The sequence below is a fragment of the Mobula hypostoma genome, chromosome 12 (genome assembly GCF_963921235.1).
Source record: "Mobula hypostoma chromosome 12, sMobHyp1.1, whole genome shotgun sequence".
In the NCBI taxonomy this organism is placed as follows: domain Eukaryota; kingdom Metazoa; phylum Chordata; class Chondrichthyes; order Myliobatiformes; family Myliobatidae; genus Mobula; species Mobula hypostoma.
Window position 1 is genome coordinate 20,845,160 of NC_086108.1, and position 22,479 is coordinate 20,867,638.

Below are 22,479 nucleotides of genomic sequence, written 5' to 3' on the forward strand. Positions count from 1 at the left end.
GGCCATGGGGAGTATTGTAGAGATGGGGGATACAGGGATATAAGTATTTCTGGGAGAAAAGTTTGTGAACGCTTTTCAATTACCTTTTTCTGCATTACTCATAAATGTGATCTGATTTTCATCTGTCACAATAATAGACAAGCACCATCTGCCTAAACTAATAACACAAACATTGTACTTCTTGTCAATACTAAGCATATCATTTAAACAATCAGTCCAGGTTCAAAAAAGTATGTGAACCTCTGGGCAATGCTTTCCACAAAAAGTATTTGGAGTCAGGTTTCCAATCAATGAGATTAGACTGGAGACACACATTAAAGTTGCTGGTGAACACAGCAGGCCAGGCAGCATCTCTAGGAAGAGGTACAGTCGATCTCTCTATCAAAATTCTTTGGCAAAGACTCTTCCACCCCCACCGATGACCCCTTCTCCCATCTTCAACCCTCTTCTTCTTCGTGGACACCCCGCTCTGGTCTTCTGCCTGCTCTGGATCTCTTTATCGCTAACTGCCGACGGGACATCAACCGTCTCGACTTCACCGCACCTTGTTCCCATTCCAACCTCACTCCTTCGGAACGCTCTGCTCACCACTCCCTCCGCACTAATCCTAACCTTATTATTAAACCCGCCGATAAGGGGGGTGCCGTTGTAGTCTGGCGCACTGACCTCTACCTTGCCAAGGCACAGCGACAACTCGCGGATACCTCCTCTTATTTACCCCTCGATCGTGACCCCACTAAGGAGCACCAGGCCATTGTCTCCCACACCATCACTGACTTTATCCGCTCAGGGGATCTCCCATCCACTGCTACCAACCTTATAGTTCCCACACCTCGCACTTCCCGTTTCTACCTCCTACCCAAGATCCACAAACCTGCTTGTCCTGGCAGACCTATTGTCTCAGCTTGCTCCTGCCCCACCGAACTCGTTTCTGCATACCCCGACACGGTTTTATCCCCACTTGTTCAATCCCTTCCTACCTATGTTCGTGACACTTCTCACGCTCTTAAACTTTTCGATGATTTTAAGTTCCCTGGCCCCCACCGCTTTATTTTCACCGTGGATGTCCAGTCCCTATATATTTCCATCCCCCATCAGGAAGGTCTCAAAGCTCTCTGCTTCTTTTTGGATTCCAGACCTAATCAGTTCCCCTCTACCACCACTCTGCTCCGTCTAGCGGAATTAGTCCTTACTCTTAATAATTTCTCCTTTGTCTCCTTCCACTTCCTCCAAACTAAAGGTGTAGCTATGGGCACCCGTATGGGTCCTAGCTATGCCTGTCTTTTTGTTGGCTTTGTGGAACAATCTATGTTCCGTGCCTATTCTGGTATCTGTCCCCCACTTTTCCTTCACTACATCGACGACTGCATTGGCACTGCTTCCTGCACACATGCTGAGCTCGTTGACTTTATTAACTTTGCCTCCAACTTTCACCCTGCCCTCAAGTTTACCTGGTCCATTTCCAACACCTCCCTCCCCTTTCTAAATCTTTCTGTCTCTGTCTCTGGAGACAGCTTATCCACTGATGTCTACTATAAGCCTACTGACTCTCACAGCTATCTGGACTATTCCTCTTCTCACCCTGTCTCTTGCAAAAATGCCATCCCCTTCTCGCAATTCCTCCGTCTCCGCCGCATCTGCTCTCAGGCTGAGGCTTTTCATTCCAGGATGAGGGAGATGTCCTCCTTTTTTAAAGAAAGGGGCTTCCCTTCCTCCACTATCAACTCTGCTCTCAAACGCATCTCCCCCATTTCACGTACATCTGCTCTCACTCCATCCTCCCACCACCCCACTAGGAATAGGGTTCCCCTGGTCCTCACCTACCACCCCACCAGCCTCTGGGTCCAAGATATTATTCTCCGTAACTTCCGCCACCTCCAATGGGATCCCACCACTAAGCACATCTTTCCCTTCCCCACCCCCAGCTTTCCGCAGGGATCGCTCCCTACGCGACTCCCTTGTCCATTCGTCCCCCCCATCCCTCTCCACTGATCTCCCTCCTGGTACTTATCCTTGTAAGCGGAACAAGTGCTACACATGCCCTTACACTTCCTCCCTTACCACCATTCAGGGCCCCAAACAGTCCGTCCAGGTGAGGCGACACTTCATCTGTGAGTCGGCTGGGGTGATATACTGCGTCTGGTGCTCCCGATGTGGCCTTCTATATATTGGCGAGACCCGACGCAGACTGGGAGACCGCTTTGCTGAACACCTACGCTCTGTCCGCCAGAGAAAGCAGGATCTCCCAGTGGTCACACATTTTAATTCCACATCCCATTCCCATTCTGACATGTCTATCCACGGCCTCCTCTACTGTAAAGATGAAGCCACACTTAGGTTGGAGGAACAACACCTCATATTCCGTCTGGGTAGCCTCCAACCTGATGGCATGAACATCGACTTCTCTAACTTCCGCTAACGTCCCACCTCCCTCTCGTACCCCATCTGTTATTTATTTTTATACACACATTCTTTCTCTCACTCTCTTTTTTCTCCCTCTGTCCCTCTGACTATACCCCTTGCCCATCCTCTGGGTCCCCCCCCCCCGCTTGTCTTTCTCCCCGGACCTCCTGTCCCATGATCCTCTTTGCCAATCACCTGTCCAGCTCTTGGCTCCATCCCTCCCCTTCCTGTCTTCTCCTATCATTTTGGATCTCCTCCTCCCCCTCTCAAATCTCTTATTAACTCTTCCTTCAGTTAGTCCTGACGAAGGGTCTCGGCCTGAAACATCGACTGTACCTCTTCCTAGAGATGCTGCCTGGCCTGCTGCGTTCACCAGCAACTTTAATGTGTGTTGCTTGAATTTCCAGCATCTGCAGAATTCCTGTTGTTTGCGATTAGACTGGAGATGTGGGTTGTAGAGGTGCCCTGCCCTATATATAAAAAAAGACACACAGATGGCTCTTCTCAAGAAAGATCTGTTTATGTACACCGTGCCTTGATCAAAACAACTTTTGGAGAACTTTAGAAGAAGAATTGTAGAGATGCATGAAGCTGGAAATGGCCACAAAAGCATTTGAGTGTTAATCAGTCCACAGTAAGAGAAAATGTCAACAAATGGTAGAAACTCAGTACTGTTGTTACTTTCCCTAGGAGTGGCCGTCCTGCAAAGATCACATCAAGAGCACAATATGGAATGTTGAAGGAGGTGAAAAAGAACCCAAAGATTCCACCAAAAGACCTACAGAAATCTCTAGAACTTGCTAAATGCCTCTGTTCATGTGTCACTATAAGAAAAACACTGAACAAGGATGGTGTTCATTGAAGGACACAATGGAGGAAACCACTGCTCTCCAAAAAAATATTGCTATGTGTCTCAAGTTTGCAAAAGACCACCTGAATGTCCTACAATGCTTTTGGAACAATGTTCTGGGGACAGATGAGACAACAGTTGAACTTTCTGGCAGAAATGCACACCCCTTCCACATCACCTAGGACCTCATGTGGTCTGTACACACCAGCTGTGTGGTGAAAAAGGAGCAACAGCGCCTCTTTCACCTCAGATGGTTGAGGAAGTTTGGTATGGGACCCCAAATCCTAAGAACTTTCTACAGGGGCATAAACGAGAGCATCCTGACCGCATCACTGCCTGGTATGGGAACTGTACCTCCCTTAATCGCAGGATTCTGCAGAGAGTGGCGCGGACAGCCCAGTACATCTGCAGTTGTGAACTTCCCATGATTCAGGACATTTACAAAGATAGGTGTGAAAAAAGGGCCCAAAGGATCACTGGGGACCTGAGTCACCCAACCACAATGTATTTCAGCTGCTATCATCCGGGAAATGGTACTGCAGCATAAAAGCCAGGACCAACAGGCTCCGGGACAGCTTCTTCCACCAGGCCATCAGACTGATTAATTCACTCTGATTTGAGTGTATTTCTATGTTACATTGACTGTTGTATTTATTATAACTTACTATGATTGCACAATGCACATTTAGACAGAGACATAATGTAAAGATTTTTACTCCTCATGTATATGAAGGATGTTAGAAATAGAGTCAATTCAATTTTAATTCTATCTTTGGCAAAAAAGAGCATTGCACACCAACATCAAAACCTTATCCCAACTGTGAAGCATGGTGGAAGGAGCAACATAGTTTGGCCTGTTTTGCTACCTCAGGGCCTGGACAGCTTCCATTCGTTAAGGGAACAATGAATTCAAAATTGTATCAAGACATTTTATAAGAGAATGTCAGGGTAGTGGTCTATCACCTGAAGCTTAATAAAATTTAGACGATGCAATAAGACAATGATCCGAAATACAAGAGTAAGTCAACAATAGAATGGTTTAAAAAGAAGAAAACCTGTGTTTTGGAATGGTGAAGTCAGAGTCCAGACCTTAGCCCAACTGAGATGCTGTAAGATGACCTGAAGAGGGTTGTTCATGCGAAGTATCCATGATATATTGATGAACTGACAAGTTTTGTATGGAGGAATCGTCTAAAATTCCTCCTTGCCATTGTGCAAGTCTGATCAGCAGCTACAAAAAACATTTGATGGATGTTATTGTTGCTGAAGGAAGTTCTACCAGTTACTTAGTACAACGGTTCACACACTTTTTCCAGCCTGAAAGTACAATTGTTTGTGTGTCATTACTTTAGGCAGAGTGTGTTTTCAATAATTGTGACTTAGATGAAGATTTTATGAGTAACTTATGCAGAAAATCAGGTAATTACAAAGGGTTCACAAATGTTTTCTTGCAACTGTACATCATGGTTCCCTGAAAGTGGCCTCACGTTGTGGATAGGGTGGTGAGTACAACTTTTAGCATGCTGGCCTTCATCAGTCAGGGCACTGAGCACAGAAGTTGGAATGTTAGCTGTAGTTGTACAAAATGTTGCGGAGGCCGCATTTAGAACACTGTATGCAGTTTGGCCACACTGCTCTCAGAAGATGCTATTCAGCTGCAAAGACTGCAGAGGAAATTTACAAGGATGTTGTCAAGGGGCTGAGTTATGGAGAGACGTGAGCAGGTTGGGACATTTTTCACTGGTGTGTAGGAGAACAAAGGGTATAGAGATGTATAAAATAATAAGACACATAAATAGAGTTATTGTGCAAGGTGTTTTCCCACAGGATTGGGGAAGGAGAGAGATTTAATACGAACCTGAGGAGTAACATTTTCATCCAAAATAAATGGAATAAGCTGCCAGAGGAAGTGGTTGAAGCAGGTACACTAACATAATTTTAAAAGGTATTTGTACAACTGCATGGAAAGGAAAGCTTTAGAGTAATATGAGCTAAATATGGGCAAATGTGATTATCTTAGATGGGAACTTTGGTTGGCATGGACCAATTGGACCGAAGGATCTGCTTCCATGTTCTAGGACTCTATACGGAATAGGTTAAGACAGAATGGAAGACAGAAAGCACAAGTAGTGACTATTAGGGAAGATTTTATAGAAACAAGATGAGAAAGGGACCTGTGTTAATCTGGCTGAGTTTTTCCAGTATTTTCCCTTTTTGCAAACATATCTCAGCAGTTTTATTTATTTTCCACACTGAAGTAACTACCATGTTTACATTATCATTTGTATATCAGAACTTTTAACATTATAAAAAGAAATTATTTGGCCAGTCAAATATACTGATTCACTGACTGGTGCTTTATTCTCACAATCTGAGGTTGTTCACCATCAGTAACAAACAGAGGAAAAATGATTTCACAATATTCAAGTCCTGCTGGATATTCAAAAATCAGTTACTGAACTTCACCAGTTAAAAAAGAAGTTGCTATTTGTGGTAGGTCCCCAAACCAAGAGACGAATACAGAATATAAAATGGGATAAAGTTATCCAATTTCTGAAAAGGAAAAATTGTTAACACAGAATAGGCCAAAGCAGGCCAGACTGAGGTTCCCATCCAGAAGTAACCATTAGCGTGTTGATCCTCAAGTATCTGCACTTAAACCAAGAACCAAGAGAGCCTTCCACACCCTCTCACATAAAGGCAAATGCCCAAATGGAAACGTGGCCTTAGGCAGTGTGGTGCTGAGACCAACCCTAATGTCATATTCAATCAGGTCAGGTTCAGTTAATCATTATGCCACATTATAAAGGCCATGAAAATTAGTTTTTTCAAGCAGTAGCACATGGCAAATTAATACAAACTTAAATTAATATAAATTAGATATAAGTTATCAAGTAAACAAAAATAAACAAAATATACTAAAAGTATGAGAACAATCTTTTGACTCTTTGAATTTGTGCAAATTGAGAGAAATATAGTTCAAGATTGTACTAGGGGTTTTCAGTTAGTTCAAGAAACTGATGGCAGAGGGGATGAACCTGTTACTGAACCCGGATTGTTACTACCATCAGAGAAGAGGTACAGGAGCATGAAGGCACACACTCAACGATTCAGAACTACTTCATTCAGATTTCGGAATGGACATTGAACCTATAAACACTACCTCACTATCTTTTTTGCACTACTTATTTAACTATTTAATTCTGATTCAGAAATTCATTATATTCAAAGATTTAAAAATGACATTTAAAGACTTTAAAAGCTTTAAATTGAAATCAAGAAAGAATTAAAAAAAACCTGGTGGCATGGTGCGAAGACAATAACCTATCCCTCAACGTCAGCAAGACGAAGGAATTGGTTGCTGACTTCATAAGGAGTAGCGGACCGCACGACCCAATTTACATCGGTGGTGCGCAAGTGGAACAGGTCAAAAGCTTTAAGTTCCTCGGGGTCAATATCACAAAGGACCTGACTTGGTCCAACCAAGCAGAGTTCACTGCCAAGAAGGCCCACCAGCGCCTTTACTTCCTGAGAAAACTAAAGAAATTTGGCCTGTCCCCTAAAACCCTCACTAATTTTTATCGATGCACCGTAGAAAGCATTTTTCTCGGGTACATCACAACCTGGTATGGAAGTTGTCCTGTCCAAGACCGAAAGAAGCTGCAGAAGATCGTGAACACGGCGCAGCACATCACACAAACCAATCTTCCGTCCTTGGACTCACTTTACACCGCACGCTGTCAGAGCAGTGCTGCCAGGATAATCAAGGACACGACCCACCCAGCCAACACACTTTTCGTCCCTCTTCCCTCCGGGAGAAGGCTAAGGAGCTTGAAGACTCGTTCGGCCAGATTTGGGAACAGCTTCTTTCCAATTGTGATATGACTGCTGAACGGATCCTGACCCGGATCTGGGCCGTACCCTCCAACTATCCGGACCTGCCTCTCGGTTTTTTTGCACTACCTTACTTTCCATTTTTCTATTTTCTATTTATGATTTATAATTTAAATTTTTAATATTTACTAATCTTTACTATTTTTAATATTTAATATTTGTAATCCAGGGAGTGGGAAGCGCAGAATCAAATATCGCTGTGATGATTGTACATTCTAGTATCAATTGTTTGGCGACAATAAAGTATAAATAACATTGAAAATGTCATTAAAACACAAGAAAACTTCTACAAGTAATCAGTAAAATTACAAAAGCAAAATAGTTATTTTTTTAAAGGTAGTAATTTATCTTCCCTTTTGACTCCTATCCTGTGGGGCTAGACTCTCAATTGAAATTAAATTTTTTTTTAAATCTAACAGGCCAGTATTTAAGAAAAATTCTGAGACAGGCTTCCATACTGTACTCCATGGAGAGTCCAAAACTGTCAGTAAGTCCCAGACTCTCAGCACACGTATACGGTCTAAGTCTGACTTGAGTTTGAACAGCTGGACATGAGTAATTGCAGTCAAAACAGTATGACAGTCAAAATTTTGCCCAATTACACATTCAAACTGCTCTTGAAACAAGCAGAAAAGATGAACTTCTGTTAATTTTTGTTGCACAGATAAATTACAAGCTACAGACCTTTTCCAAACACATGCAGAAACTGAATGTTGTTTCCCTTAAAGATTAATAGTATGCAAGGAATAATACTACAACTTGCCACCAATTTTAACTATGAACTAAAAGTTTTGTTAAAGTAATTTCCAGTTACACTTTTATTTTGTCTTCAACACAATGAACAGTAATAGAGCAATGAAAAAATGAGAAATCAATGCAAAGCTATAAAAGGAATCAAACATCTAAGGCATGAAGAACAAATTACAGAGACAGATAAATAACTGCAAGCCATGAAAAAGTAAAATACCAGAAGACAACAAATCAGAAAGCACATAGGTGATGGATAAGTTAAATTTGGAGCAATAGAGATTTACACGAATCCCACGTAAGGTGCAAAGGGAAAGGCTGGACAGTATAACGTAGGGATCATTGAATATAGAGTAACGAAGAGAAGTATATTCAGATGGACTGAAGCACAACAAGAAATATGCAAAGCTACAAGGTAAGATGATGTTTGCAGTCAAGAGGATGCAAACTCATTAATTTATATAACCATATAACAATTACAGCACGGAAACAGGCCATCTCGGCCCTTCTAGTCCGTGCTGAACACATGCTCTCAGCCCATAACCCTCCATTCCATTCCTGTCCATATAGCTGTCCAATTTAACCTTAAATGACAACATCCAACCTGCCTCAACCACTTCTGCTGGACGCTCGTTCCACACAGCTACGACTCTCTGAGTAAAGAAGTTCCCCTTCATGTTACCCCTAAACTTTTGCCCTTTAACTCTCAACTCATGTCCTCGTGTTTGAATCTCCCCCACTTTCAATGGAAAATGCCTATCCACGTCAACTCTATCTATCCCCCTCATAATTTTAAATACCTCTTAAAAAGTCCCCCATCAACCTTCTACGCTCCAAAGAATAAAGACCCAACTTGTTCAACCTTTCTCTGTAACTTAGGAGATGAAACGCAGCTAACATTCTAATAAACTTTCTCTGTACTCCCTCAATTTTGTTGACATTTTTCCTATAATTTGGTGACCAGAACTGTACACAATACTCCAAATTTAGCCTTACCAATGCCTTATACAATTTCAACATTACATCCCAACTCCTATACTCAATGCTCTGATTTATAAAGGCCAGCATACCAAAAGCTTTCTTCACCACCCTATCCACATGACAGTCCACCTTCAGGAAACTATACACCATTATTCCTAGATCCCTCTGTTCTACTGCATTCTTCAATGCCCTACCATTTACCATGTATGTCCTATTTTGATTAGTCCTACCAAAATGTAGCACCTCACATTTATCAGCATTAAATTTCATCTGCCATCTTTCAGCCCACTCTTCTAACTGGCCTAAATCTCTCTGCAAGCTTTGAAATGACAAATAACATTAGACCCAGTACAAATCCCCGAGGCACACCACTAGTCACCGGCCTCCAATCTGACACACAGTTATCCACCACTACTCTCTGACGTCTCCCATCCAGCCACTGCTGAATCCATTTTACTACTTCAATATTAATACCTAACAATTGAACCTTCCTAACTAACCTTCCTTGTCAAAGGCCTTACTGAAGTCCATATAGATAACATCCACCACTTTACCCTCGTCAACTTTCTCAGTAACCTCTTCTAAAAATTCAAAAGGATTTGTCAATCATGACTTTCCACGCACAAATCCATGTTGACTGTTCTCAATCAGACCCTGTCTATCCAGATAATTATACAGTTCCTAATCAGACCCTGTCTGTCCAGATAATTATATATACCATCTCTAAGAATACTTTCCAACAATTTACCCACCACTGACGTCAAACTCACAGGTCAATAACTGCTAGGTTTACTCTTAGAACCCTTTTTAAACAATGGAACAACATCAGCAATACGCCAATCAGCCGGATCCCCGTTTCTAATGACATTTGAAATATTTCTGTCAGAGCCCCTGCTATTTCCACACTAACTTCCCTCAAGGTCCTAGGGAATATCCTGTCAGGACCTGGAGACTTACCCACTTTTATATTCCTTAGAAGCGCCAGTACTTCCTCTTCTTTAATCATCATAGTTTCCATAACTACCCTTCTTGTTTCCCTTACCTTGCACAATTCAATATCCTTCTCCTTAGTGAATACCGAAGAAAAGAAATTGTTCAAAATCTCCCCCATCTCTTTTGGCTCTGCACATAGCCATCCACTCTGATTCTCTAAGGGACCAATTTTATCCCTCACTATCCTTTTGCTATTTATATAACTATAAAAACCCTTTGGATTTATTTTCACCTTACTTGCCAAAGCCAACCTCATATCTTCTTTTCGCTTTTCTAATTTCTTTAAGATTCTTTTTACATTCCTTATATTCCTCGAGCACCTCATTTACTCCAAGCTGCCTATATTTATTGTAGATCTCTCTCTTTTTCTGAATCAAGTTTCCAATATCCCTTGAAAACCATGGCTCTCTCAAACTTTTAACGTTTCCTTTCAACCAACAGGGACATAAAGATTCTGTACCCTCAAAATTTCACCTTTAAATGACCTCCATTTCTCTATTACATCTTTCTCATAAAACAAATTGTCCCAATTCACTCCTTCTAAATCCTTTCGCATCTCCTCAAAGTTAGCCTTTCTCCAATCAAAAATCTCAACCCTGGTTCCAGTCCTTTCCTTCTCCATAATTATATTGAAACTATAATTATGATCACTGGACCCGAAGTGTTCCCCAACACATACCTCTGTCACCTGACCTATCTCATTCCCTAACAGGAGATCCAACACTGCCCCTTCTCTAGCAGGTACCTCTATGTATTGCTGCAAAAAACTATCCTGCACACATTTTACAAACTCCAAACCATCCAGCCCTTTTACAGAATGAGTTTCCCAGTCTATGTTGGAAAATTAAAATCTCCCACAATCACAACCTTGTGCTTACCACAAATATCTGCTATCTCCTTACAAATTTGCTCCTCCAATTCTTGCTCCCCATTAGGTGGTCTATAATACCCCTTATAAGAGTTACTACACCTTTCCCATTTCTCAATTCCACCCAAATAGCCTCCCTAGACGAGTCCTCTAATCTATCCTGCCAAAGCACCGCTGTAGTATTTTCTCTGACAAGCAATGCAGCTCCCCCTCTTGCCCTTCCAATTCTATCACACCTGAAGCTACAAAATCCAGGAATATTTAGTTGCCAATCACACCCCTCCTGCAACCATGTTTCACTAACAGCTAAAACATCATATTTCCAGGTATCAATCCATGCTCTAAGCTCATCCACCTTTCTTGCAATGCTCCTAGCATTAAAATAGATGCATTTAAGAAACTCTCCACCTCTTATTCTCTGTTTATCCCTGATGGTGCAAACAACTTTGTTATCTTTTTCTTCCTTCTTCCCTATATCTTCGGTCTGAGTGCTCCCGTTCTCTGTCCCCTGCCTATCCTCCCTCACACACTGTCTACTAGCTTTCTCTATTTGTGAACTAACCTCCTCTCTCCTCATCTCTTCAATTTGATTCCCACCCCCCAACCATTCTAGTTTAAAGTCTCCCCAGTAGCCTTCACAAATCGCCCCGCCAAAATATTGGTCCCCCTAGGATTCAAGTGCAACCTGTCCTTTTTGTACAGGTCACAGCTGCGCCAAAAGAGGTCCCAATGATCAAGAAACTTGAATCCCTGCCCTCTGCTCCAATCCCTCAGCAACGCATTTGTCCTCCACCTCATTGCATTCCTACTCTCACTGTCGTGTGGCACAGGCAGTAATCCCGAGATTACTACCTTTGTGGTCCTTCTTCTCAACTCCCTTCCTAACTCCCTATATTCTCCTTTCAGGATCTCTTCCCTTTTCCTACCTATGTCATTGGTACCTGTATGTACCACAACCTCTGGCTCCTCACCCTCCTACTTCAGGATATCTTGGATGCGATCAGAAACATCCCAGACCCTGGCACCAGGGAGGCAAACTACCATCTGGGTCTCCTGACTGCGTCCACAGAATTGCCTATCTGACCCCCTATCGAGTCCCCTATTACTACAGCCCTCCTCTTCCTTTCCCTACCCTTCTGAGCTACAGGGCCGGACTCTGTGCCAGAGGCACAGCCACTGTTGCTTCCCCCAGTTAGGCTGTCCCCCCACAACAGTACTCAAACAGGAGTACTTATTGTTAAGGGGCATAGCCACTGGGTACTCTCTAGTACCTGATACTTCCCCTTCCCCCTCCTAACTGTGACCCACTTGTCTGCCTCCCATGGCCCTGGTGTGACCACCTGCCTGTAACTCCTCACTCTCCCTGAACAGATGAATGTCATCAAGCTGCAGTTCCAGTTCCCTAGTACGGTCCTTTAGGAGCTGCAGTTCGGTGCAACTGACGCAGATGTGGACATCTGGGAGGCTGCCCTCACACTCATACTTCCCCCTTTCCTCAAATAACAGGGAAAATTGAAAACCAAACCTACTTTGCCTCATCCGTTTCTGCCTAAGCCCGTTGAGCCAAAGCCCTTAAGCATTCACTCTGCTCCCGGCTCGCTCCGCAGCCCGCAAAACGACGCTGCCCGCTGTATACGGCTGTGTTCCTTTTAAATCTTCTGTACTTCACTGCCCGACGTCACACGCCTGCACAGTCCTGCCTCTCATAACTCCGATGAGAAAAAGAAAAAGTCAAAATGGCTTCTACTGCACTCCCACTCCGATTCTCAGACTTCCTTCTCCGAATTAAACCCGAATCAGGATTTCTGACCTTTTAAATCTTCTGCGCTTCACTGCCCAGCGTCACACACCTGTGCAGTCCCGCCTCTCTTAACTCCGATGAGAAAAAGAAAAAATCAAAATGGCTTCCGCCGCACTCCTGCTCCGATTCTCAGACTTCCTTCTCTGAATCTCTTGCTCCAACAGAATGCCAATATTCTCAACTGTCTGGAAAAATTTGACTAGGGTCGATCAAAAGACACAACAGACCACAGATGCTGGAATCTCAAGCAACAAGCAATCTGCTAGACGAACACAGCAGGTCAAGCAGCAACAACCCACTAGGCTCCTCCGGCAGATAGTTTTTGGCTCTGGAGAAGTTATGGATTTCAGTAATAACTACAGCCTTCCCATGTATAACTGGAGGCAATTTTGCTTGCCCAATATTGGATGTGAAACAAGTAGCATTACAAATAAATAGCAGTTGAAAGCAGTAGTAAGAAATAAAAATGCACATTGTCAGCATTTATTTGGAAACAAATATATTTTCAAATGATGGGCATTGTGCAACAGGTAAATAGGAGAGGGTCAAGGAGAAAGTGAAGAATAATCCTTGGGGAAAATTGCACAGATGACAATATTGCCTACTCAGTTGTTCCAACACATTCTCTTTGAATGTATGTTAGCCCTCTATAGCAGCTCGCTTGCCATAATCTTGAGTTACAATTAGAACAATGTTATCTTTGCACTCAAATGCAAATCACTTCTCTACAATCCAAGAGAACTATATTTGTCAAGTCAAACTAGAGTTTCTAGAAAGTATTGGGACCTAGAGGCAAAAGAAAATAAAATTTAAAAGTAATAGCAAGAATCCACTGATAGACCGGATGGAACCCGCTGCCTGGGTGCTGCTTTTGCCCGGAACATCGGGAGGACCCGGCAGCATCACAGCGGCAGTCCGGGAACAGCGTTGGAATCTGCGGTAAGATGCTGAACTTTAAATAATTTTAGAGACTGTTTCATGGAAAAGAGTACTGCTGTCACTGCGTTTTGGGTCAGTGCGAGCTTCGCGTCACGGGGATCATCGCACGCAGGTGCTTCTGGGAAATGGCACGAGGTTTAAGAAGAGCTCAGGAACCTTTGGGAACGCACGCCCGGTTTGAAAACATAACAGTCGATTAGGGAGCGGAGAGGTGCAGGTCGAATCCGTCTACAAAGTCCGCAGAGGTACCCAGTTTTTTCACCTAATAACTAATAACTTATAACTTATGACTAGTGTCCAAGCAACTACTGTCTAGTGAATAATGTCTAATGACTAGCGACCAATGTCCAAGAGCTAATGGTTGATGGAACTAATCAAACTGCCGCACTTGCGAAAAATAAAATGAGGAAAAAGGAAAAGTTGTTTGGTCATTGAGTCGAATCTAGTTAAAAAACCTTCGCGTAGATGCATTCAATCCCTTTCAAGTGGGGAAGCTGCGCATGTTCAAAGAACAAAAAGAAGTCCAACTTGACAGTGAAAAAACTGGTTGACCAGAAAACTGGAGAACCAGGAAACAGCAGGAGCAATAACCTTGAATCCTGAAAAGGAAGAAAATCAAGTTAAAACAACATCAAAGCATCATTAAAAAGTTGTACTTACCTTCTCACCTGCGAACAGCCTGCAGAGGAAATCAAACATGGCTGATCAAGCTATTGGGAAATCAGTTGATCAACTCAAGGTAGAGCGAACAGCAAAAAGATTATTTTCTAGTCTGGTCAACAGCATTACCAGGACCTATGAAGACATGTCTGAAGAGGAGCTCAGAGTCAGTTTCAATAAACTCACAATACAAGCCAAGAAAGTCATGGAAGCCAATGATGATGTGGAGGCCGGATTCACTACAGAAATGGAGGCGAAGCTGAACACAGAGGAAGTAGCTGTGTTGACTGAACAGCAAAAAGCCAACCTGGCAAAGACGGCAAATGAGTGTGAGTTGAAACTAAAGGAGGTCATAAGCCTAATCCTGGAGACTCTTCGGACCAACTTTGGGAATGTTGAATTGTTCACAGCACTACAAGCAGCAGAGGATGAATGTGAAAGCGTCACTGCTATACAATCCGATGGCAACCAGGAGGCGTATGAGTTCATGCTTAACCACCTGCAAGGACTGGTAAAGACAGCAAAGAAGGTGCATGGTTGGTGGAAACGATGGATCCCGCCAGGGGATCAGAAGGACCTTCAGAGTCACCTAAAGGGGCTCAAACTCCACATCCCCAAGTTGGTTTCCAAGAAGGCCCACTTCATATGGGCAAAGAGAAAGGAGGATGCTGAAAGACTAACACCCACGGCATTGGGCTTTTCCTCCAATTTTCCCACGCCAGCCATCAGATTGAAACCGATGGCCCTTCCCAAGTTTACTGGCAGCAAACGTGATTTTCACAGGTGGAGAAAGGACTGGGAAGCACTCCAGAGGCAGGGAGAGCCGACCGGTTCAAGAGAGGTGAAAAAGGTTCAACTACTGGACAGTCTTGACGACAAAATCATAAGAAACCTTCATCACTACATATAACACTGTAGATGACATTTTCCATGTACTAGAAAACCGCTATGGAAATCAAACGTGCATTGCTATTGAAATAGTGGAAGAGTTACAGAAAATGCCAGCTGTCAGAAATCATCAGTCACAGAAAATAGTGGAATTTATTCAAGCTGTGGAGAAGGCACTTCAAGACTTGAGTGACCTTGGACAAATGGATGCTATCAAAAATCCGCTGGTGACAAAATCAATTGAAAGTAAACTTCCTGAAACTCTCAAAAGGGAATGGCTGGTCTATGTCACTGACAGGAGAAATCCAGATAATTGGTTTGACAGTCTCTTGGAATTCCCCAAAGGGCAAGAGAGCATATATGAGCAGCTCGAGCAACTGAGAGATGAACAGCCAAGTAGAAGAGAAACCAGGGCTGAGCCAAGACATGCCAGAACCAAGTCTACCAAGTCAGGCAACAATCATGTAGGGTGTGTAGTCTGCGGTGAAGGAAAGCACAAAAGGAAGCTCTAGTTTTGCAAACAGTTTCAAACGCTAAAGCTACCAGAGAAAAAGGCTGCAGTAAGAAAGTTGGGAGCATGCAAGAGGTGTCTCGAGGTTCATGATGACAGTTCATACTGCAAACCCACCTATCCATGTAAAACGCAAACACGAGGAAATCTGCAGATGCTGGAAATTCAAGCAACACACATCGAAGTTGCTGGTAAACACAGCAGGCCAGGCAGCATCTCTAGGAAGAGGTACAGTCGACGTTTTGGGCCGAGACCCTTCGTCAGGACTGACTGAAGGAAGAGCTAGTAAGAGATTTGAAAGTGGGAGGGGGAGGGGGAGATCCAAAATGATAGGAGAAGACCGGAGGGGGAGGGATGGAGCCAAGAGCTGGACAGTTGATTGGCAAAAGGGATATTAGAGGATCATGGGACAGGAGGCCTAGGGATGTTGACGGCCTAGGAGGGCCATGAACATTGACTTCTCAAACTTCCGCTAATGCCCCACCTCACCCTCGTACCCATCTGTTATTTATTTATATACACATTCTTTTTCTCTCTCTCTTTTTTTCCCTCTGTCCCTCTCACTATACCCCTTGCCCATCCTCTGGGTTTTCCCCCCCTCCCCTTTTTCCTTCTCCCTGGGCCTCCCACCAAACAAACAGGATGGCATCAAGCTTCAGGAGTCAGGTACTTCAAGCACCAACCGGGACTTCCTAGAGTGGTGGACGTGGGATAGTATTGGCGCAGCATGCAAGCCAAAATGTGGGGGTTGCCACTGCGGAAACTGCCAGCCAGGTGGCAAAGGAATGACTCTTGTTGAGGAGAGGGAACTTGGAAGTTGTAAGAAGAGGCCTCACCTATGTCACACGTGACTGCCACAGCAAGGAACCACATTGGCACGCCAGATATCCTTGGTTAGAAGATCCAGCTTCCCTGCCAAACAATAAAAGAACAGTGGAGGCTACATTTCTCAGGACGGAAAAGCACCTAGCCAAAGAATCTGAGTGGAAAGCTGCCTAACTGCTCAAGTGCATGACATGGTCCATCAAAGGGTTGCAATGAAATTATCCAAAGACACGGTCATCAACTGGAATGGGCCAGTCTGGTACATGAGTCACCTTATTGCTCCAAATCCACACTCTGTCACGACCCCAGTGAGACTCGTGTGGAACAGCAGCCAAAAGTTCAGAGGTGTGAGCTTGAACGACCTGCTAATGAAAGGGCCAGATGTCCTCAACCAGATTCGTACTGTCCTACTCAGATTCAGAGGTGGAGTATACGCTGCTCTGGGTGACATAAAAAAGATGTACAATTCGGTTTGGTTGGAAGACCGAGAAGTGCACCTGCATAGATTCCTCTGGCGAGACTTCAAGGACGAGGAGCTGGGGGAAGGTGCAATCACGAGAGTGAACATTGGAGATAAACCAGCAGTGCGCATTGCGCAGCTCGCAATGCGTGAAACTGCCAACTTCCCTCCTTTCACCCACCTCAAAGAGGAGTGGCAGGTACTCCAACACGATAGCTACGTTGATGACATTCTCACATCCCACAACAACCTTGATCAGCTGAAATCCATCACAGCAAATTTGGAACAGATCCTGCAGGCCGGAGGTTTCGAGCTCAAGCCTTGGGTCTTTTCTGGGCAAAGTGGGAGGAAAGGGTGCAATGACAAGCTGGAGAAGTCCAAGGCAGAAACCATGGTCGCCAAACCAAATGCGTGATGATGACAACAAGGCACTTGGCCTGGGCTACATAGTATAAGAGGACAAGCTCCATGTCATGATTGCAATCAATTTGTCGAAGAGAAAGAAAAAAATGAGACTTGGCCAAGACTTTCTACAAGAGCAAATCAAAGAACAGACGCCAAACCCCATGACACGAAGAGAACTGCTCAGCCAAGTATCAGGGCTGTATGACCCAGTTGACCTGGCAACTCCTGCTAAGCAGAAGGGAGCTATTCTGGTACGAAGGATGTTCCAAGAGGCAAAGGGCGAAAAGTGTCCAGTCAAAGACACATGGGACATAGCACTCTCAGATGGCCTCAGAGAGGATGCAATTAAGCTCTTCAAGGAGTACGTTCAACTTGGCAAGGTAAAGTTCACCAGAGCACTGACTCCCCCATGCTTCACTGAGGAACCCTGGGCAATCACGTTCTCTGGTGGAAGCGAGCACGCCTATGGAGCAGTGATGTATCTAAGGTGGAACTCAGACCAGGGCTCAGTCGTCAGGCTGGTGGAATCTAAAGCCAAATTAACTCCCTTGGATCACAAAGGTGATGCTGTCAAAGCAGAGATGTGTGGAGCAGTGTTTGCCTCATGCCTGAGAAAGTACTTTGAGCTGCATAGCCAAATCCAAGTTGGGAGGTGGTACCATTTCACTGATAGCCAGACAGTCTTTGGTGCAGTACAGTGGGAAAGCTATGGCTATTAAACATTCTTTGCAAATAGGATCGGAGAGATTCAAAACAGCACAGGGATCCAGAACTGGCGGTGGATTCCTGATCTGCAAAATATTGCTGATGTAATCACCATAGGAGCCAGCCCTCAAGACCTGGATGAAGACTCAGAGTGGCAAAATGGGCCAAAATTTTTGAGTTTCCCAATGAATGAGTGGCCAATGAAATCAGCCAAAGAACTAGCAGCCTCTGTCAGGGGAAGCATCAACAAGTTGCAAAAGGAGGCATTTGTTGCTGCTTTGACAAGGGCTAAGGCAAAGAAACAAGAACCAGCACAAAAACAGCACCAGGTCAAAACAGAACAATGGAGACTGCCTGCAGCATCAGCCATCCAAAGCCTTGTGGACATCAAGCGGTTCAGTGTTCTAACTTGACTAGTCAAAACAGCTGCATGGATCTGAAGAGCAGCAAAAAAATTCATTGGACAAAATCAAGCCGTGGACAGTCCAAAGTGGGAAGCAGTTTCTTTGATAGGAGTCATCTCAGCAAGGGAATGAGAAGATGCTCTAAGAGACATTTTTCTAGCAGCACAAGAGGGCATAACCTTCCCAAGCACCACTACCTAGTGCGCATGCGCCGGTTGTGCATGCAGCCTGATACAGCCGTTCCAAACTATTCTTTTACTTCCTTCTTCTTACTTTTTAATTTACGTTATTTTTGTTTTTTTTTCTCACGGTAACACGTCGAAGCTGCACCCTCTCTAACATGCTGGTAGAGAGAGTTTTATTTGGGTTTTCTTTAGCGTTGGAAATGGTTACATCCCAACACGCGGGACTGAAGCAAGGTGTCATTGTGTATTTCACGGACCAGCAAAGACCGGTCAGCTTAGCTAACAGAGCGGTGGACACCCCTGCTGAAATCCGGAGGAAAACACACAGAGGGGGATCACAAAGCCGAGGAAAGAGGGCCGGGTCGAGACAACAGAGTCTTTTGGAGAAGAGGAGTTCGGTGGGTAATACCGTTCTGGCTGACCGGAAGTACACCGAGAGCGGTAAGCGTAAAGGAGTTTCATGCTTACTGCTCTGGTTAACAACGGATGGTGCAATCCGGAGTATATTACGATCGAGGAACGTGTTTGCAGACTGGATACCGAACTTTTTACTGTTGGACTTCGGCCACGTTCCACCGTGATACAACACGGGAGGTCGTTCCTGCCTGTGGCCATCGAACGTGCGGCTCCTCCCGTGAAGGGTCAGACACCCTGAGCCAATAGACTGGTCCGGGACTTATTTTCCATCTGGCATAGTTTGCATTTTGTTGTTTGATTGTTGGGGTTTTTTGTAGTGCTATATTTACGCTCTATTCTTGGTTGGTGCGGCTATAACAAAACCAAATTTCCCTCAGGATTAATAAAGTATATCTATCTATCTATCTACAGACAGGCTGGTAGTCTATAAAAACCAAGATTCTGGGCTGTTGGTTTGCAGTGGCCGAGTGCAAATCTTCAAAGAAGATCAAGTTGGTGTCCCCATCTTGCCCTATGATACCTGGGTGTCCACACTGTTAACTCGGAAGGCCCACAATGGTAGTCATGACAGAGTGGCCGGAACCTTGCTCAAGATGAGAAGAAAGGCATGGGTCATAAGGGGAAGGAAAATTGCCCTAAAAGTTGTCGATAGCTGCATGCTCTTGAAGGAAGGCAAAAGCAAGGAAATGTCAACAAGTAATGGGTGACTTGCAGCTAGAAAGAAATGAACCTACTGCACTGTTCCAGTTCACAACAGTGGACCTCTTCGGACCCTACCAAGTAAAAGATGACGTCAAGAAAAGAGTAACACTGAAAGTCTGGGGAGCGGTCTTTTGTTGCATGGCCAGCAGAGCCATCCACACAGAGTTGGTAAACACCCTATCAACTGAAGGATTCCTGATGGCCTATCAAAGGTTCAGCGCAATCAGGGGACATCCAAGAAAGATCTGGTCAAATCCAGGCACCAATTTCATTGGAGAAACACCAGTCTTGGAAGAGCTGTACAGAATTTTGGACGACCTGAACGAAGCAGCCTTGCAGGAGACCACAGCAAAAAAATGGAACGGAGTGGATGTGGAAAATCCATCCGCCTGATTCTCCACACAGGAACGGTGCTGCAGAAGCCGCTGTACGCATTGTAAAGAGAGCGTTCCAGAGTCTTGGGAAGGAGTCTGGGCTCAGTTACAGTGAGTTCCAGACAACTCTTCACATATCAGCCAACCTTGCCAATGAGCGCCCAATTGGCGCCAGGGTACAGAGCCGGGAAGACTGTATTCAGTATGTCACACCCAACACTTTTCTACTCGGTCAAGCATCTCAAAGCGGGGATTTCAAAACCTTTGACTTTTCCAGTTACCCCTAAGAAAGACTCCGAGCAATGCAGTCAGAGGTGACCAAGTTCTGGAGGTGCTGGAGCCAACTCGCTGGTCCTAATTTGTTTGTCAGGAGCAAGTGGCATACTGCACAGAGAAACGTCACTGTTGGGGACATCGTCTGGTTAAGCAACCAAAATGCACTGAGAGGACATTTCAAGCTTGGCAGAGTCCTCCAGACAGCAAAGGCATCGTGAGGGACGTCACCGTCAGGACCTTCCCAAGCTACAGTGTTCCTGTGACAAAAGCTCTGAAAATAACAACAAGACATCCAATCGCTGATAGGAAAAGAGACAGGATCCAAGCCACCATCCTTCACAGGGACGTCATGCGGCCGGTTGTCTTACTACCTGTTGAGGAACAGATGGAAAGTCAAGTCAACAATACATCGTAAGAACACCGAATTGGGACCACCAAGTTTGCCTTTGAAGCTGGCGATCTCCCCAGTGTTTCCATGGGAAGATCGAGTGGGGGGTGCCAAGTCAAACTAGAGTTTCTAGAAAGTATCGGGACCTAGAGGCAAAAGAAAATAAAATTTAAAAGTAATAGCAAGAATCCACTGATAGACCGGATGGAACCTGCTGCTTGAGTGCTGCTTCTGCCCGGAACATCGGGAGGACCCGGCAGCATCACAGTGGCAGTCCGGGAACAGCGTTGGAATCTGCGGTAAGATGCTGAACTTTAAATAATTTTAGAGACTGTTTCATGGAACAGAATACTGCTGTCACTGCGTTTTGGGTCAGCACGAGCTTTGCATCACGGGGATCATCGCGCGCAGTCGCTTCTGGGAAATAGCGCGAGGTTTAAGAAGAGCTCAGGAACCTTCGGGAACGCACGCCCGGTTTGAAAACATAACGGTCGATTAGGGAGCGGAGAGGTGCAGGTTGAATTCGTCTACAATGTCCGCAGGGGTAGCCAGTTTTTTCACCTAATAACTAGTGACTTATGACTAGTGTCTAAGCGACTAGTGTCTAGTGACTAATTCTAATGTCTAATGACTAGTGACTAATGCCTAATAGCTAATGGTTGATGGAACTATTGAAATTATCAAACTGCCGCACTTGCGAAAAATAAAAGGAGGTAAAAGGAAAAGTTGTTTGGTTATTGAGTGGAATCTAGTTAAAAAACCTTCAGGTAGACGCATTCAATCCCCTTCAAGTGGGGAAGCTGCACATGTTCAAAGAACAAAAAGAAATCCGACTTGACAATATTGCCTGAACTAAGTAATGCCACTTTTTATTTTTTGTATGCAAAGTATAATATTCCCAGTCCTAACAGAGCATATTTCTATGAAATGAAAGATAAAATAAATTTAATTTTGATCTGAATTCATTGCAAAATAAGGGCAATCACTAACTAAATGTGTAAAAGTCAATCTTCAAGTCTTATCTGTGAAAATAATCAGGAAGAATCCAAATTTATAGAAGTATATCTGTACAGAACACCTGTAGACTTTAACAGCATATACACTTAGTGGCCACTTTATTCGGTACATCCTGTATCTAATAAAGTGGCCACTAAGGGCATATCCATTGTCTTCTGCTGCTGTAGCTCATCCACCTCAAGGTTTGACGTGTTGTGTGTTCAGAGATGCTCTTGTGCACACCATCTTTGTATTGCATGGTTACTTGAGTTACCGTTGCTGTCAGTCTGAACCAGTCTAGCCATTATACTCTGAGCTCTCTTATTAACAAGGCATTTTCACCCACAGAACTGCTGATCACTGGATTTATTTTGTAGCATCTCTGTAAACTCTAGTGATTGTTATACATGAAAATCTGAGATCTCCAGTTTCTGAGATACTCAAACTGCTCCATCTGGCACCAATAATTATTCCACAGTCAAAGTCACTTAGGTCACAGCAGCACGCGTGGCCACTTCGGTGGTGATGTCTGATAACTGTCAAGTAGGGGACCGTGCACAATTCTGATTTGATGGAGACAGATGTGAAGGAACATCTGGAAAACTTCTGAAATGCCCGCTTCGCTGCCACTGCTACTGTGTGGTAACCAGAATCTCCAGAGCTGAAGCCCCTGAAATCCTCAGCTTTGTGTATTTCAGCGGCTGGGGAGAGGTCGAAGGCGCTCGGCAGAGGATGGCACTCAGGAGGCTGTATTGGAGAGGCTGGTCGGAAGCTCGGAGTTTTCAGACGGATGGACTCAGTGTCGGC

The 22,479-nt window shown here is 44.3% G+C and overlaps 1 protein-coding gene across 9 annotated transcripts in view; it reads right to left on the minus strand.

Moving 5' to 3' along the window:
• ralgps2 (Ral GEF with PH domain and SH3 binding motif 2) overlaps positions 1–22,479 on the minus strand; it is a 566,060-nt gene that overhangs the window by 326,099 nt on the left and 217,482 nt on the right. The window lies entirely within an intron of this gene.